Source organism: Zingiber officinale, chromosome 1A (assembly GCF_018446385.1).
Source record: "Zingiber officinale cultivar Zhangliang chromosome 1A, Zo_v1.1, whole genome shotgun sequence".
In the NCBI taxonomy this organism is placed as follows: Eukaryota; Viridiplantae; Streptophyta; class Magnoliopsida; order Zingiberales; family Zingiberaceae; genus Zingiber; species Zingiber officinale.
The window spans coordinates 106,099,728-106,116,385 of record NC_055987.1 but is presented as its reverse complement, the minus strand read 5'-3'; the positions used below and the strand labels follow the sequence as shown (position 1 = coordinate 106,116,385).

General features: G+C 35.5%; 1 long non-coding RNA gene across 1 annotated transcript; it reads left to right on the top strand.

The window, feature by feature from the left end:
• The first annotated feature begins 2,824 nt into the window (after positions 1–2,824).
• Positions 2,825–3,230, top strand: LOC122008519. Its single transcript, XR_006119308.1, has 3 exons — positions 2,825–2,863; positions 3,015–3,109; positions 3,189–3,230. It is a non-coding gene; the product is annotated as an uncharacterized LOC122008519 (long non-coding RNA).
• Positions 3,231–16,658: the final 13,428 nt, after the last annotated feature.

Genomic DNA, 16,658 nt, shown 5'->3' with positions numbered 1-16,658 from the left:
TTGATACACCGACCACCCTAGAGTTTTCAGTTGGGGATATAGTTTTCCTTAGGGTAGCTCCCATGAAGGGAGTCATGCGTTTTGGAAAGAAGGGCAAGCTGGCTCCCAGATATGTGGGACCATACCTTATCACGAAGAGAGTGGGCAAGGTAGCATATCAGCTAGAGCTACCTCAGATATCCACAACGTATTTCATGTCTCCATGCTGAAGAAGCATATTCCAGACGCCACCCAGGTGATTGAGCCCCAGTTGGTACAGGTCCGTGATGATCTCAGCTATGACAGTCGGCCTATTCAGATAATAGACTGAGCAGTAAAGAAATTACGGAACAATGAAGTACCATTAGTCAAAGTCAGCTGGCAAAATCACACAGCAGCAGAGGTGACTTGGGAGACAGAGGCCAGCATGAGACAGAAGTACCCAAAATTGTTTTAAGTTCGTGGACGAACTTTTTATAAGGTATGGGGGATTGTAACGCCCGAAAATTCTCAAACTTGCATTAGAATTATTCTACGATTTTTCTGGAATTTTTAGATATTTTTTCGGAATTTTTTCGAAAAACGGAAGTAGCAAAAATAATTAGAACCGCAAAATAGCTTAGGCGGGAATCGAACCCGAGACCTATGGTGTAAGGGATAATGCTAGTAACCAGTTGAACCCAGCGGGGCCGTGCTGAAAGAAGAGGAAATCAATTATATTTATAATTGATTTTTGGAAGAATTAATTAGTAAATATAAATAAGGATTTAAGTGAGAAGTTTTAGATTATTTCTCACCGTAGTTTTTCCTCACCCGAAACCTAAAACCGCCGCACCTCTCTTCTTCTCCTCCACGCACGACACACCAAGCCAAGGGCAAGGGATCTTTCAGCGACGACTCCAACACGAAAAGGTTCTTCTCCGCGAGAGGAACGCGAGGACGAAGCGGTTCGTCGAGAAGAGCATTGGAAAAGCGGATAGAATCGTAAGAAAACCTTGCGATTGAGGTAAGAAACCCCTCACCGTATAATTGCTCTCGCTTGTTAGTTTGGCATTAGTTCAGTAGTTCTCGGTTTCGCTTTTAGGTGTGGTGTTAGGCACACCAAGCATTGATAGAATGCCCGATGAAAGGATGCACGAGGCGTCCTAACAGCATGTAAAATGTAATAGAAAAATTTTATTCAGCTTATTATCAGTAATTACAGCTAAATGGATCAGATATCCATTGGGTGGGCTCCCACAGTAGCCTCTAGGTTCAGATAACCTAGCTCTAGGTTCAGATAACCTAGAACAACAAAGTAAAATAAAACAGTATTCAGTATTTTACTTTTATTCAGTTGGCACTGTACTTGGATCAGATATCCATGGGTTGGACTCCCACAGTCGTCCCTAGGTTTAGATAACCTAGTAACCCTGCTGGATTCAGAACTTGCAATCCCGGGTCTCGTAGGGATGCGCGCACAGTAGGTACAGTTGCCAGGGCCCCAGCAGCATGTTTAGTATTTTCTTCTATTATATGTATAGTTTTCAAATTTGAAACCAGTGATGAGAACAATAATTTAGCTTTCAGTTCAGTTCAGGTTCAGTTTTCATGATTTGAGTTCATGTACAGATTTAGATATATGCATGACTAGTTCAGTTTCATGCTCAGTTTATAGGTATGCCATGTTCAGTTTAAAGCATGTTTAATTTATATGCTATGCCATGTTTCAGTTTCAGTCTATGCTTTTATATACATGCCATGTTGTCATGCTCAGCTCGGTTTTCAAATAGCATGTTTTAAAAGTCATGAAATGCATCGTTGCATGTTTTTGTGAGGTAGATGGTTTCTTACTAAGCTTAAAGCTTACAGATACTATTTTCCTTATACTGCAGATACAGGAAAAAGGAAAATGGATTAGCAGTGGAGGCTGGAGGTCAATGCAAATGAGGATGTGTGTGGAAGGAACTGGAATAAAAGACCCTCTGGGGATTTAGCATTTACTTTAGCACTTTTCAGTTTATTAGTTCAGTTCATGTTTTAAGTAATTAGAACTTTTAGAAATTCATACCTTCATGCACTTTAAGTTGTTAAAATGCCATGAACTAGTAAACCTTGCTTTAGCTTAAGTTTAGAATTGTTATTACATGTTGCTAGAATGTTTATTATGCATTAGATAGTGGTAGGGTGAGGTTTTGGCACGAATCAGTGCTGGAAATCAGAAATTCTGATTTCGTTTCAGACTATTAGAACCTGGATTGGTCAGCAGACCGATCCAGTGCCATTCCTTCTCTTGGATCGGTCAGCCGACCGATCCAGCATCGAACAGAAGGTATTCCAGCGTCTCCAGGTGCCTGGATCGGTCTGCAGATCGATCCAGACACACCTGGATCGGTCTGGCCGACCGATCCAGCCTCTGTTGGATCGGTCCGCAGACCGATCCAGAAGGGCACAGAAGCAGGGCAAGTTTGATCGATTCGTGGATCGAACAGCAGCTAGCTGGGAAGTTAGATTCGAGTTCTAGCTCAGATGGGAGGTCAAGTATCCTCCTCAGCACATATACCCCAACCGGAAAGGTCTTGAACTCTTCCTTATAACAGCATGGGTGTACCAGTTGTCAGTTTAATAGAGTCAACTAGTGAAATTTTATTTTACCCAGTTTTCGCACAGTAGCATCAGTAGTTAAGGTAGCGATCCGGCTCACAGCTTAGTACTCAGGAGTCGGGTCGTTACAAGAAATGTTTGATGACAACTGTGCGGATACTTTATTTTTGTTTCTTAATGAAACTTCTCTTCATGAAGCAACATGATGAGTGTTGCTGCATCATTCTATAAGGCAACTTTAGCAGTTACAACAGGGATATCTACGCCCTTCAACAACTTGGCTATTATATACAAGCAACAGGTAGAGTACTATATCTGCCTTTTTCATTGCTAGTTTGAGAGTTACTGCATATTGCCTCATTTAATGGAAGAAAGTCATATAATTTGTCTATCATCTTCTTTGCTGTCTTTGCCCCTAGTTGGAAATTGATAGTTCTCTTGTATTACACCAGGGAAATTATGCAGAAGCGATAGCCTGTTACAATGAAGTTCTTCGCAGACTGCTACTGATGGTCTTGTCAATAGAGGGAACAAGATGGCATCAGAGGTAGTACAATAAATAGTACAATAAATCACAGTACAATAAATCACAGAAATCACAATGAAGTTCTTCTGGTTGGTAGCAGAAATCACAGAAAATAGGGGGCTTAGTGCAGGATATTCAGGATACCAAGATGACATCAGAAGTAGTACAATAAATAGTAGATCTCTTCATCAGAGGTAGCTTTGTTCTTCTATGCTTCCTTCACTGGATTTGTTGTGTAGTCATATTTCTTTGTTCAACCATTATCATGCCTAGTAATTTGTTGTATGATGTTGTCGGTTCTTATCAATCTGTACACTTGAATTAGAGGAGCAAATTATCTATGTTATATTCTAAGCAGCATATACCAAGTGTCATATATGAAAGTTTTAGATTCTATGTTATATTCGTTATCTTCCACAGCGGCCTTTAAAAACTCAGTATTCTATTTTATTTGATACATGTACACATTTGTTTTAGTTATTTGACATATGGTGGATTTATGTGTTTTTACAGTTTACAAATCTCAAGTACTCCAGAGTTGAAATTGACGAAGTGCGGTTCGAGTGGGCTGAATGCATGCTAGATTACATTTGAAGTGCGGTTCTACCTTGATGTGTTAAAAGAATGTTCTACCTTGATTTTGATATCTACTAGCTAGCTTTTGATGTAAAAAGAATGTTTGGGTATTTTATGGATATTGTTGTAAGAAGATTATTTATATAATTTGTGAATATTTGTGTATTTTATGGATATTATTGAATGAAGAATATTTGTATAATTTGTGAATATTTGTGTATTTTTTTTTGTTATTGTCGGTTTTTCATTGTTTCGGAAATTAAATTTATGCTATAAAAAATATACATATTACATCGGTTTTCCACCGCTGTAAAACCGGTGTTATTAACTAATATTACATCGGTCATTTACCGCTGCCAAAACTGGTGTTATTAACATACAATATTACATCGGTTTTACACCGTTGATGAAATGGTGTCGTTAAGTGATACTACACTGGTTAATAACCGATTCGAAGACCGGTGTCGTTAAGTGATACTACATCGGTTTTAACCCGATGTCTAAAATGACAGACTTTTAACATCGGCTTCATAGACATCGGTCGAAAATGAAATAGACACCGGTGGAAAACCGATGTCTATGAAGGTTTTTGTTGTAGTGTTATCATCTTATTGAATGGCAATTGTTGCAACAAATTAATAGTTATTAAAAAAAATAGATAATTGCAAACAGGGAAATAAATATCAAAGAAAAAGTTGAATAAAGAAATTAAAATATTCAAAATTAGTATACCAGTAATAAATAAAAATAAATTAAAAAATATTTATTATTGACGCATCTATCTCTAAATATATAATTAGAGATTTAATTCTTATTATTTTGAATTTAATATTTTCTATTTTGAAATAAAAGGAATATTTTTAATTCCTACAAAGTTTAAAATATACATTTTCTAGAATATTTATTTCTATATTAAATGTTGATTAGAGTTAAAAGGAGTCCATAATTATTTATCTTTTAATTAATACAAATTTTAATTTGACTTTTGTATATGAGAATTTTTCCATATGTGAAGTTATTTCTTTATTTGCTCCAATTCGACATTGTGACATTCTACATCGAGCTGCTACTACTCCAACTTGACGACTCGACTCTCAGCTAACTAGGCCATATACAAGGCAATTCAGCCATCCCAAACAATTCTTCCTTCTCTACTTAGTTGCTTGAGATTATCAGTTCAAGTCGTCTCAACTTTAATTTTCCCTAATTCTCTGACAAAAATTATCAAACATAGCCCGATAGACTACTCAAAGGGAATCAAGTAAAAAATTTATTCACTTTGTTTTTTCCCCAAAGTTTGATGCTCAATTTATAAATTCTTTCGAATCACAACTTTATAATTTGGGAGATCATGAATAGGAAGCAAGGTTCAAGTATAATTTTTATATTTTTTTATGAGGAAATTCTTAATTCTCATTAAAATAATGTCAGATATCAAGTTTTTCAGCCAAACTGGTTAATTCTCATTCTCCCAAACAAGTGGAGAAGGGGAAGAAGAAATAAAATATGTCATATGATGGGAAACAAACTTAGTAGTGTGTTTAATATGTACGAGAGCAATAGTGTGTGTTTTATCCAAAAGCTTACAAATTTGCAAAATTTGAGCTTCCGTATAACGTAAATTCTCATCATCATCCATGATTTCCTGCATATATGTGAACGAGACAAAAAACGCCAAAAGTCTTCTTAATCCCCGAGCATTAGCGAATGCTAGTCCTTTGTGAATTCCATTGAGTTTACCTTCTATAAAAAAGTGTGGGGTGCTTGTGTGCACATCCCAAATCCATATATATTCCTTCCATGATGATCTCGTATCACTCCACCAATAAATCCATAATGGTTAAATTTCTCATAGACACAAGTGTAAACTTCTAGTTTTAATGTTCCCGATAACGGATCCGTTAGTTCTATAGCTCTTCTGTACCTTGATTCGGTTGGTTTGTTGGGATGTATACTATAAGCCTAGGTTTTGTATGAACATCCATTTTAAAATATTTTGAAATGAGAATCACTTTGATCAAATGTCTGCATTTTATATTTATATATATGTCGATACAATTGTTCATTTAATTTATATTGTAGATAACATGGTGTCTGGTGTCACACAGAAGATCATGTTATCAGTACTTTGTATTTGAGCTTGATTTTGTAATAAGTTGTCCTAATTATGGTTTTGAGCCTTGAGGCCATTTTTATCCATTTTTGGATTTTATTGTTGCGTAAGTTGTGTCGGCATGCATTCTATCGACTTTGTTTATTTTCCTGTGTGGTTTGAGTATATACCTGACATGTAAGTTGTGTATTATTTTTTGAATTTTGTTGTATTTTGGTTCCAACCGTGTGGGCAACATATACAACTGTGTGGTTGTGATTGTTTATATCTGTGTGAGCAATTGTTATCATACTTGTACAGCCGTATGGCTACATATATAGGATCCATACGTTGTCATAAGGGGGGAGATGCCATTTGTTTGTCAGACAAGGACTTCTCTGGGGCGTGACACTATCCCAATAGCAATTCTTTCCTGCTCTCTCGATATGGAAGTAATAGATTGCTATTAGTCAACCAACATTTACTAGTCGAATAGCCCAATTGACTACTCCTCAAACAGAATCAAATAAAAAAAATCATTTTTTTTACCTAAGTTGAATGCTCAATTTTTAAATCCATCTAAACCACAACTTTATAATTTCAGAGGTTGCGGATTACGAAGCAACAATCAAGTAAAATTTTTTATGTTAGCATTTGTTTTGCATTTTTAATATTTTCATTGCACTAAACTCTTTTGTGTCATCTTGAAAAATATTCACAAAATAAAATGTTTTATGTTTTAGGCTAAGGACAATTTACCTCACATCTAACTCCTCAATTCAACTATGATCGATTATATTCCTATCTAAAGCTATTATTTGTTACAATATTTAATTTTTTAAAATAACATTTATTATTTATTTTAATAATAATTTTTTTATGTTTTTAGTATTTAAAATTTTAAATAATTTAGAATAAAAAAAAAATTCACCAAATGATAATGACTTTTGATGTGCTATGATAGCTCGGATCTTCCCAAAACTTTTTGTAAGTTATAACAAAAGGATTTAATTAAAGGTGTCATTAATGCAAAATGGTAAAAATTTATAAATTACTATATTTAAATGAAAAATATTACAATTAAGATATAATAAATTTTATATAAATTTGTAAATTATTTTATAGTGTTAATTTATTATATATATATATATATATACTTTTCTTATTAAATCATTTAATGAAAAAGAGATTCAATATTAAGTTCACCATTCCATCACAACTTCTTTAAATGTTCATTTAGAACATCACTTTAATTTATTCAAAGGCATGACATATATATAATGTTTATGGACCTAGCCACAAGTGCACCTCCAGACCACATTCTGCAAGAGCCTCCTAGTTCCACTGGCAGCCGGTGGCACCGTGATCAGTCGAGCTCTGCATGGTGTGCAACCATTACACTTGCCATTGCAGTTTGGCGGCGTCGAACCTTGTTCAATCTGCCACAACTCTTCGGTTGTGATCACCTTGTTGTCTTGCACATTAGAGATTCCTTCGCTTGCAAGCTCCGCATCTATTCCTCTAGCTAAGAATATATAGATTAAACAAGCAATATAAATCTTAGGATCATATATATGTATTGTAAATCAAATTGTCATGCATCAAGAAAACCTTGTCGAGATTATACCACTAAAGATGCAAAAGAAAACAAGGAAACAGAGAGCCAACGTTCCTTTTAGTTCCATTGTAAACTATTATACTTGTTATTGTGTGTAAAATTAAGTGTCAATTTGCTCATATTTATAATGTCAATTCTAAATGTCCTTTATATTAAATTTAGAAATTATTATTGAAAAAGATAAATAATTTATTCTTACGGATCAGAAGTATTTAGAAAACTATTAAAAAAAAGAATACCTTATCATCTTATTGAATGGCTATTGTTGCAACAAATTAATAGTTATTAAAAAAAATAGATAATTGCAAACATGGAAATAAATATCAAAGAAAAAGTTGAATAAAAAAATTAAAATATTCAAAATTAGTATAACAGTAATAAATAAAAATAAATTAAAAAATATTTATTATTGACGCATCTATCTCTAAATATATAATTTGAGATTTAATTCTTATTATTTTGAATTTAATATTTTCTATTGTGAAATAAAAAGAATATTTTTAATTCCTACAAAGTTTAAAATATACATTTTCTAGAATATTTATTTCTATATTAAATGTTGATTAGAGTTAAAAGGAGTCCATAATTATTTATCTTTTAATTAATACAAATTTTAATTTGACTTTTGTATATGAGAATTTTTCCATATGTGAAGTTATTTCTTTATTTGCTCCAATTCGACATTGCGACATTCAACATCGAGCTGCTACTACTCCAACTCGACGACTCGACTCCCAGCTAACTAGGCCATATACAAGGCAATTCAGCCATCCCAAACAATTCAACCTTCTCTACTTAGTTGCTTGAGATTATCAGTTCAAGTCGTCTCAACTTTAATTTTCCCTAATTCTCTGACAAAAATTATCAAACATAGCCCGATAGACTACTCAAAGGGAATCAAGTAAAAAATTTATTCACTTTGTTTTTTCCCCAATGTTTGATGCTCAATTTATAAATTCTTCCGAATCACAACTTTATAATTTGGGAGATCATGAATAGGAAGCAAGGTTCAAGTATAATTTTGATATTTTTTTATGAGGAAATTCTTAATTCTCATTAAAATAATGTCAGATATCAAGTTTTTCAACCAAACTGGTTAATTCCCATTCTCCCAAACAAGTGGAGAAGGGGAAAAAGAAATAAAATATGTCATATGATGGGAAACAAACTTAGTAGTGTGTTTATTATGTACGAGAGCAATAGTGTGTGTTTTATCCAAAAGCTTACAAATTTGCAAACTTTGAGCTTCCGTATAATGTAAATTCTCATCACCATCCATGATTTCCTGCACATATGTGAACGAGACAAAAAACGCCAAAAGTCTTCTTAATTCTCGAGCATTAGCGAATGCTAGTCCTTTGTGAATTCCATTGAGTTTAACTTCTATAAAAAGGTGTGGGGTGCTTGTGTGCACCTCCGAAATCCGTATATATTCCTTCCACGATGATCTCGTATCACTCCACCAATAAATCCATAATGGTTAAATTTCTCATAGACACAAGTGTAAACTTCTAGTTTTAATGTTCCCGATAACGGTCCGTGAGTTCTATGGCTCTTCTGTAGCTTGATTCGGTTGATTTGTTAGGATGTATACTATAAGCCTAGGTTTTGTATGAACATCCATTTTAAAATATTTTGAAATGAGAATCACTTTGATCAAATGTCTGCATTTTATATTTATATATATGTCGATGCAATTATCTATTTAATTTATATTGTAGATAAAATAGTGTGTGGTGTCACAAAGAAGATCACGTTATCAGTACTTTGTATTTGAGCTTGATTTTGTAATAAGTTGTCCTAATTATGATTTTGAGCCTAGAGGCCATTTTTATCCATTTTTGGATTTTATTGTTGCGTAAGTTGTGTCGGCATGCATTCTATCGACTTTGTTTATTTTCCTGTGTGGTTTGAGTGTATACCTGACATGTAAGTTGTGTATTATTTTTTGAATTTTGCTGTATTTTGGTTCCAACCGTGTGGGCAACATATACAACTGTGTGGTTGTGATTGTTTATATCTATGTGGGCTATTGTTATCATACTTGTACAGACGTATGGCTATATATATAGGATCCATACGTTGTCATAAGGGGGAGATGTTATTTTTTTGCCAGGCAAGGACTCCTCTGGGGCGTGACACTATCCCAATATCAACTCTTTCCTGGTCTCTCGATCTGAAAATAATAGATTGCTATTAGTCAACCAACATTTACTAGACGAATAGCCCAATTGACTACTCCTCAAATAGAATCAAATAAAAAAAATCAATTTTTTTTTACCTAAGTTGAATGCTCAATTGTTAAATCCATCTAAACCACAACTTTATAATTTCAGAGGTTGCGGATTACAAAGCAACAATCAAGTAAAATTTTTTATGTTAGCATTTGTTTTGCATTTTTAATATTTTCATTGCACTTAACTCTTTTGTGTCACCTTGAAAAATATTCGAAAAAGAAAATGTTTTATGTTTTAGGCTAAGGACTATTTACCTCACATCTAACTCCTTAATTCAACTATAATCGATTCTATTCCTATCTAAAGCTATTATTTGTTGCAATATTTAATTTTTTAAAATAACATTTATTATTTATTTTAATAATAATTTTTTTTTGTTTTTAGTATTTAAATTTTTTAATAATTTAGAATAAAAAAAAATCACCAAATGATAATGACTTTTGATGTGCTATGATAGCTCGGATCTTCCCAAAACTTTTTGTAAGTTATAACTAAAGGATTTAATTAAAGGTGTGATTAATGCAAAATGGTAAAAATTTATAAATTACTATATTTAAATGAAAAATATTACATTTAAGATATAATATGTAAAATACCGGAAATAGGTGAATATTAATAAGGGAATTTTTCCGGAATTTTTGGAAATTTTTCTGGAATTTTTCGGAACTCGTATGGACGAGTTTACAGGGATAAAACTGGGTCCCAGGAAAGCCTGTTTGGGTTACTCTATTTAAGTGAGGAAATATTTATATTTCGTTTTCTTTTTATATTTTCTTTTTCTTATTTCTTATTTCTTTCTTCTCCCCGTGCCCTCACCCGCGCCTTTCTTCTTCTCTCACGCCGAAGCTCTAACCGCCCGCGACAGTTCTTCTTCTCCTCTGCCGACGCCTCCTTCCTCTCGCATCTCCCGATCGCCACGGCCGACGCCGGCAGACGAGAGCTGCTATCCGAGCCCTAGCCTCTCCGATCTCCTCACAGCGCCACCTTTCCTCTGTGCCGTAGCCAGCCCCGGCCGACCAGCGACTTCTCCTCCCTTCCTCTGGTCCGAAGATTTGCCGCCGGCCTTCCTTCTGCTCTAGCGCCGGCTGCCACCACCATTGTGCCTGCCGACGCCGCCGTCTTCGACCCCAGCGGCAACCTCCTCCGCTTGGCCGTGCCCTAGACTCCTCAGCGTTAGCGCCGACTCTTCTTCTCCTTTTCCGAGTGGAGGTTGCTTCCACGTTGTGCTGTTCAGTGGGTTTAGGAATTAGGGTTGGCTGCGGGTTGTTCTTGGGTCCGACAGCCACCTTCCAGCGGCTACTTTCCTCCGGCAGCAACGTCCCTGTTGCGAATTGAGGTAAGATGAGTAAATTATTTTCTTGAATTTAAGTTGTTATTGGAATAATATGGTTGAATCCCAAATCTGATCCGGGGTCTCCACTTTTTCCATTTCCTTTGATCAGAACAGTATACTGGAATCCTGAAGAGAAGTTGTTGCTGTGGGTTGTTTCTTGGTTCAGCAGTCGCAGTCTAGACTGTGTATCAGTTGAGGAGGGTGAGAAGTGAGTTCTTGATCTCTGAGTTGCGGTGGTGAGTTGCAGATTTACTGCTATACTTTAAGGTTAGCATCTGTGCAGTGATAAATTTTTAAGTTAGTTAAGTGTGGATTATTGATGTAGGGTATTTGATTTAGAGGGCAACACCATTTACCTCGCTTCGGTCAGGTTTACTGGCAGCAAGAACGGCTGAGAAGTAAGGTAAGGTGTGGAGCATTTGATACATGCTATAGATCATTGTTTTGATTCGATTATTTTTAGATAGATGATCATGTGTAGATTAATTCTTGTATATAGGATGATGGTCTTGTGATTAGGAATTTATTTAGCTATTTTTTTATACTTAGCTAAATTGTAGGATTTATCACGGACCTTGACGCGAGACGAGTATCTCGACTACCAGTTTGGACTATTCTATTTGGAGGCGGGTACTTTGACTTATGTCTTTTGATATGCATAATAAAGTGTTTAACATATAACAATGATTGTGTTTTCCATTTGATTCGGTTGGTCACTACATGATCTGTTACATGTTGTTTGTTTATTTATTATGCACTGCATGTTATTATTTATCTGACCATACATGCTTTCGGTAGTGACCCAACCATGTGATACATCATGTTCAGGACCTAGGGTTTATTTGATACCATATCTGTTTGTGTACCTTCCATCTGATACATTGATTTGTGGTACACTTTTTATTTATGTATGGATCTTGCTATGCTATTCATGATATTGCCATGTTTAGAGTCATGCATCATCTTGTATGATTGCATGCTGTGCGGTTGTCTGCTCCATTATTGTGAGCTCATCGCCAGTTACATGTACTGCACACGCCACCATCCATGGATTAGTGGTATATCAGGCAGGTGTGTGGCGGTTCTGCTGTTTGGCTCCGTTGGTCAGGTGACTCAACGTGGTAGCCGGCAGTCAGTTCCGCTCTGTTTGGCTCCGTTGGCATTTAGTGTAGCAGCGTGGTAGCCGGCAGATGGTGGACTCTGTTTGGCTCCGTTGGTCAGTTGACTCAGCGTGGTAGCCGGCAGAGATATCCTCCCCGTCATCGTGTACTAGGAGATGAGAGCATTGAGCTCCCCCATTTATGATTTGGGGTCAGAGGACAGGAGTACTCCGACAGCATCCCGTCCACTCGGTCGCTCATCAGGAGCAGTGATGTCAGAGTGCACGGTCACCATATGCATTTATTGCATTTATTGTTTATGATTGCTGCATTTACTTGCTGCATTTATATGGATGCATATGATTGACATGCATACAGGATTATGACTTCCTCGGTGTAACGACCACCCTTCTTACTACTACTACACTCTAAGGATGACCGTTACTTGACTACTAACTCTACTTAACCGGTATGATAAAAAAAAAATCACATGGAAACCTTACCGAAAAATTTCGGCAGAGTCTCCCCTATACCGGTGACCATATCCGTAAATACATACAGAGTATACTCAGCCACAGGCGGCTGGAACATATATTTTCACAACCACGCAGTTTAATAAATCAAATCATGTAAGTAATAAAAAGCGGAAACATAACTTCTTACTACAAAATTTTCTTATCAACTTAATAAGAAATTAAACTAAACAAATTCTTAAACTAAGTGAGTTCTTTAGCTAAGTCTCAAGGATCTCCATAGTCCACACATCACACACCGTCACAGCATCTCCTTGTCGCCTTCTTCCTTATACTTTAGCTTTTCCTTTATCTGCAGTAGGAGGAAAATAGTATCTATAAGCTAAAAGCTTAGTGAGCGCTATCCTACTCACAAAAACTCGATATGCATGTATATAAATAAAAACATGCTAAAACTGAATGCTAACATGTAAAGCTACTCATGCTCATAAATAGCAAAGAAATCAACTAACTAGAAAACTAAACATGTATAGCTAATCATGCTCATAAATAGCAAAGGAACTAACTGAAAAGCTAACATGTAAAGCCAATCATAGAACTATCATGTGTATCAATAAGAAACTGAATTGCTACCTAAGCTAAACTAATTAATGCTTGTAACGACCACCCTCCTTACTACTACTCTGAGGGTGACCGCTACTGATTCTACTAACTCCACATAACTGGTACTACCTACTTAACACTAGAAATGCTTTCAACTATTTGTTAAAAACATATCACATATCAAAAATGCTTTAAACTGTTCTGATATTATTATTATTTTTTTTTGTTTATTTTTTTTTCCTTACTTATTTAAACATGCAAATAAGTATAACAACAAGCAAGTGTAACATATAGACAATGAACTTAAATATCTCTACTGTTTGCAACTTCCTTTATTAACTTGCATTCATGAAATCCTACCTAACATTCCTTGTTACAAAAATGTAGTTATTCATCCTACAACCAAACAGTAATTAAGAGGAAGTGAAATAGAATACTACTTATTCATTTCCTAACAAGCCGAACCACATGCTTTTCTTTCATACACCAAAACTCTTACTGCTCATGCTTTTCTAACAAACCGAAACAGTGCACATTTTTTTTTATAGACAAAAGAATTCCTGCGGATATGATTCCCACGGCAGAAATAAAACTCCAGCTTTAGCACATGAATACCAACATACATGAGAGACTACTGTGCAATCAAATCCAAACTTCCCAGCAGATTTAACCTTCCAGAAATTTAACATTCTAGCAGAGTATAAAGAAGTAATGAACATAAGCATTTAACATCCGAATGATTCCAGAAATTCAACAGAACAAAAGCATTTGAACAACTTCAAAACAGTAAAACAGAAAGAGCAAAAAGAATCTGTATTTCTCTAAATTCTCCTAGTTATTTAAGAAGAAAACTAATTAAATTAACTTGCAGCAATTTCTTAGCAAGGTCCCAAGCTTCCATAACAGCCACCACACACACCATCAACGTCTCCTTGTCGCCTTCTTCTACACCACTTTAGCCTTTCCTTTATTTTTATCTGTATCTGCAGTAGGAGGAAAGTAGTATCTATAAGCTAAAAGCTTAGTAAGTGCTTTCTACTCACAAAATCCGATAAGGAATGCATAAGCATTAAAGAAAACAGGGAGTACATGCTCAACATGAAAATAGCAGATAGAACTACATCATGCATCTCTAAAGGAAAACAACAATTTAACTTGCTAGAATTTGCAACTTAGATAAAAGAACTTGTTCTGTTTGTTTCCAAATTAATACTTTTATACTTTAAAATAATATTCAACTTTACTTGGGCCCGGCATTGTACCACTTTGCGCGCCTTTCTTAATGAGAATTGAGGTAGCTAATCCCAAAACCATTAAGACACTTCTAGACCTTATGTCTAGGGGCAACTTGGAGCCCATCCCTTGGACCTTGTGTCCGGTACATGCCCTTTTAAAAGTAAAATACTTTTCTTTATATCCTTCTTTAAATACTTCTTGTAATAAAATGCCTTGGCATTTATTTAAGCACTTAGTGTGCTTTGATTCTAAATTCTGGAATTCAAGATCAATTTGTGACCTTAGTCTTACTTTGCTTGTACTTCTTACATATATACATTATGCAAGGGATTCTAAAACCATATGCCACTAATATATATCTGGATATATTCAAAACAACTCAATCAGAAATTTGAAGCCTACATGGTCTTAGCAAATAAGTTTGATCAGGCTCACGGCAGTAACAGGTTCCAAATGACAAGCTTGTGAAACTAATTATTTTTGAATCTTAACCATTCTTTAATCATGCTGTGACTGGAAAGAAGCATAGCTACTTAGACATGCTTGTAATGTAAGTAAATACATCTAGATAAGCATGCTATAACAATCCAAGAAAACACTTAACAATCTGTCCGTGCTAAAAAAAACAGCAAAAGACTTGAATCAAAACCCAAACCAAAATGCTAGCAAAGGTTGAAATCTGGACATTAGGCTAGAATGAAGGGCTGCTCTTGTTCATTACACAACAACAAGAAAATGCAAACAAAAACCCCAAAAGCTACTCCTACCGCAGGTGAGAAGCACTTACAACGGTGTTCTTGGACTTACAACCCGAGGAGCGCTCTAGGTTTTCGGTAGAGCTTCGATTTCTCCCTTTTCCTTGTGTTTCCCGAGCTTTCCTTGCCGGAAAGGTCACCCACGGTTGGAGACCGGCCGGAAAACACCTCGCCGGCGTCGGGAGGAGGAACCCTAGCCTTGGCTGCGGTTTTCGCCCAAGAGAAGAATCGCGCCGTCGGGAGAGGAAAAAGAGAGGAAAAGCTTAGGTTTAGGTCACGGAAAAATCACTTAACCCTTTATAACTTAGTTTTAATTCACTTCCAACTATGCTTAAATCTATTTCTCTCCATACTAGGTTAATAAAACACACGCAGCCCAGTTGGTTAGTCGGCTCTCAACCAAACCAAGGGTCTAGGCTTCGAATCCTTATCCGCGCACCTTTTTATTTTCAAAGTTTATTTTTGATTTCTAAAATATCGCTTAACTATGCTATAAACTTAATTCTTTCCTTATAAGGTTAACAAAAAAAATCTTGTAGCTCAGCTGGTTGGGCTGGTTTGCTTGGATCAGTTCGACCCGGGGTCGTGAGTTCAAACCTCACCTTTCACAATTTTTTTGTCAAATTTTCTTTATTTTTGTAAACCTACTAAACGACCTCCAAAAATTACGTAAAAATACTCTAAAAATTCCTAAAAATCTCTAGAATATTTAAAAGTATTTCCAAATATTTTTTTAAAGATATTCAGAACTCAAATTAGGGAAAATTGGGTCGTTACAATGCTAAACTGAGTCTAACTTGTTTTCACATAACTAATTTGTGAAGTTTTGAAAACTATTTACATAATAGATTAAAATAATAATCATGCTGCTGATGGGCCCGGCAACTGTACTTGCTGTGCGCGCATCCCTAACTAAACCCGAGATTGCAAGTTCCGAGTCTAGTAGGGTTTGCTAGGTTATCTAAACCTAGGGACGACTGTGGAAGCCCAACCCAATGGATATCTAATCCAGTACAGTGCCACTGCTGAAAATAAAATACTGATTTCATAGCTAATTTTCTTACCTTGCTTTAACTAGGTTATCTGAACCTAGAACTAGGTTATCTGAACCTAGAGGCGACTGTGGGAGCCCACCCATTGGACCGTAGTCCCATATAAGCTGAAGCAAGACTAAATAAGTTATTTTAAATGCTTCTACTGCATTTACTGAGCTATTAAAATGCCTACTGTAGCATTATATTGAGCTAAGCATTTTATCAAGCACTTGGGGTGCACTAGAACACACTCTACGTACTGAAAATCTGTATACAAAGCTTAACATAAATCTGCATGTAAAGCTTAACAAAAATCTGCATATTAAGTTTATCAAAATCTGCATACTAAGCTTATCTAAAATCTGCACGCAATACTTATGAAAATCTGCTTATTAAAAATCTGCATACTTTACTTATAAAAATCTGCATGCTATAAAAATGGAACTGCTCATGTTATTCCAATAGCAAATAGGAAACTAGAACAACTTAAGCATGCTGTGAAAGTAAAACAAA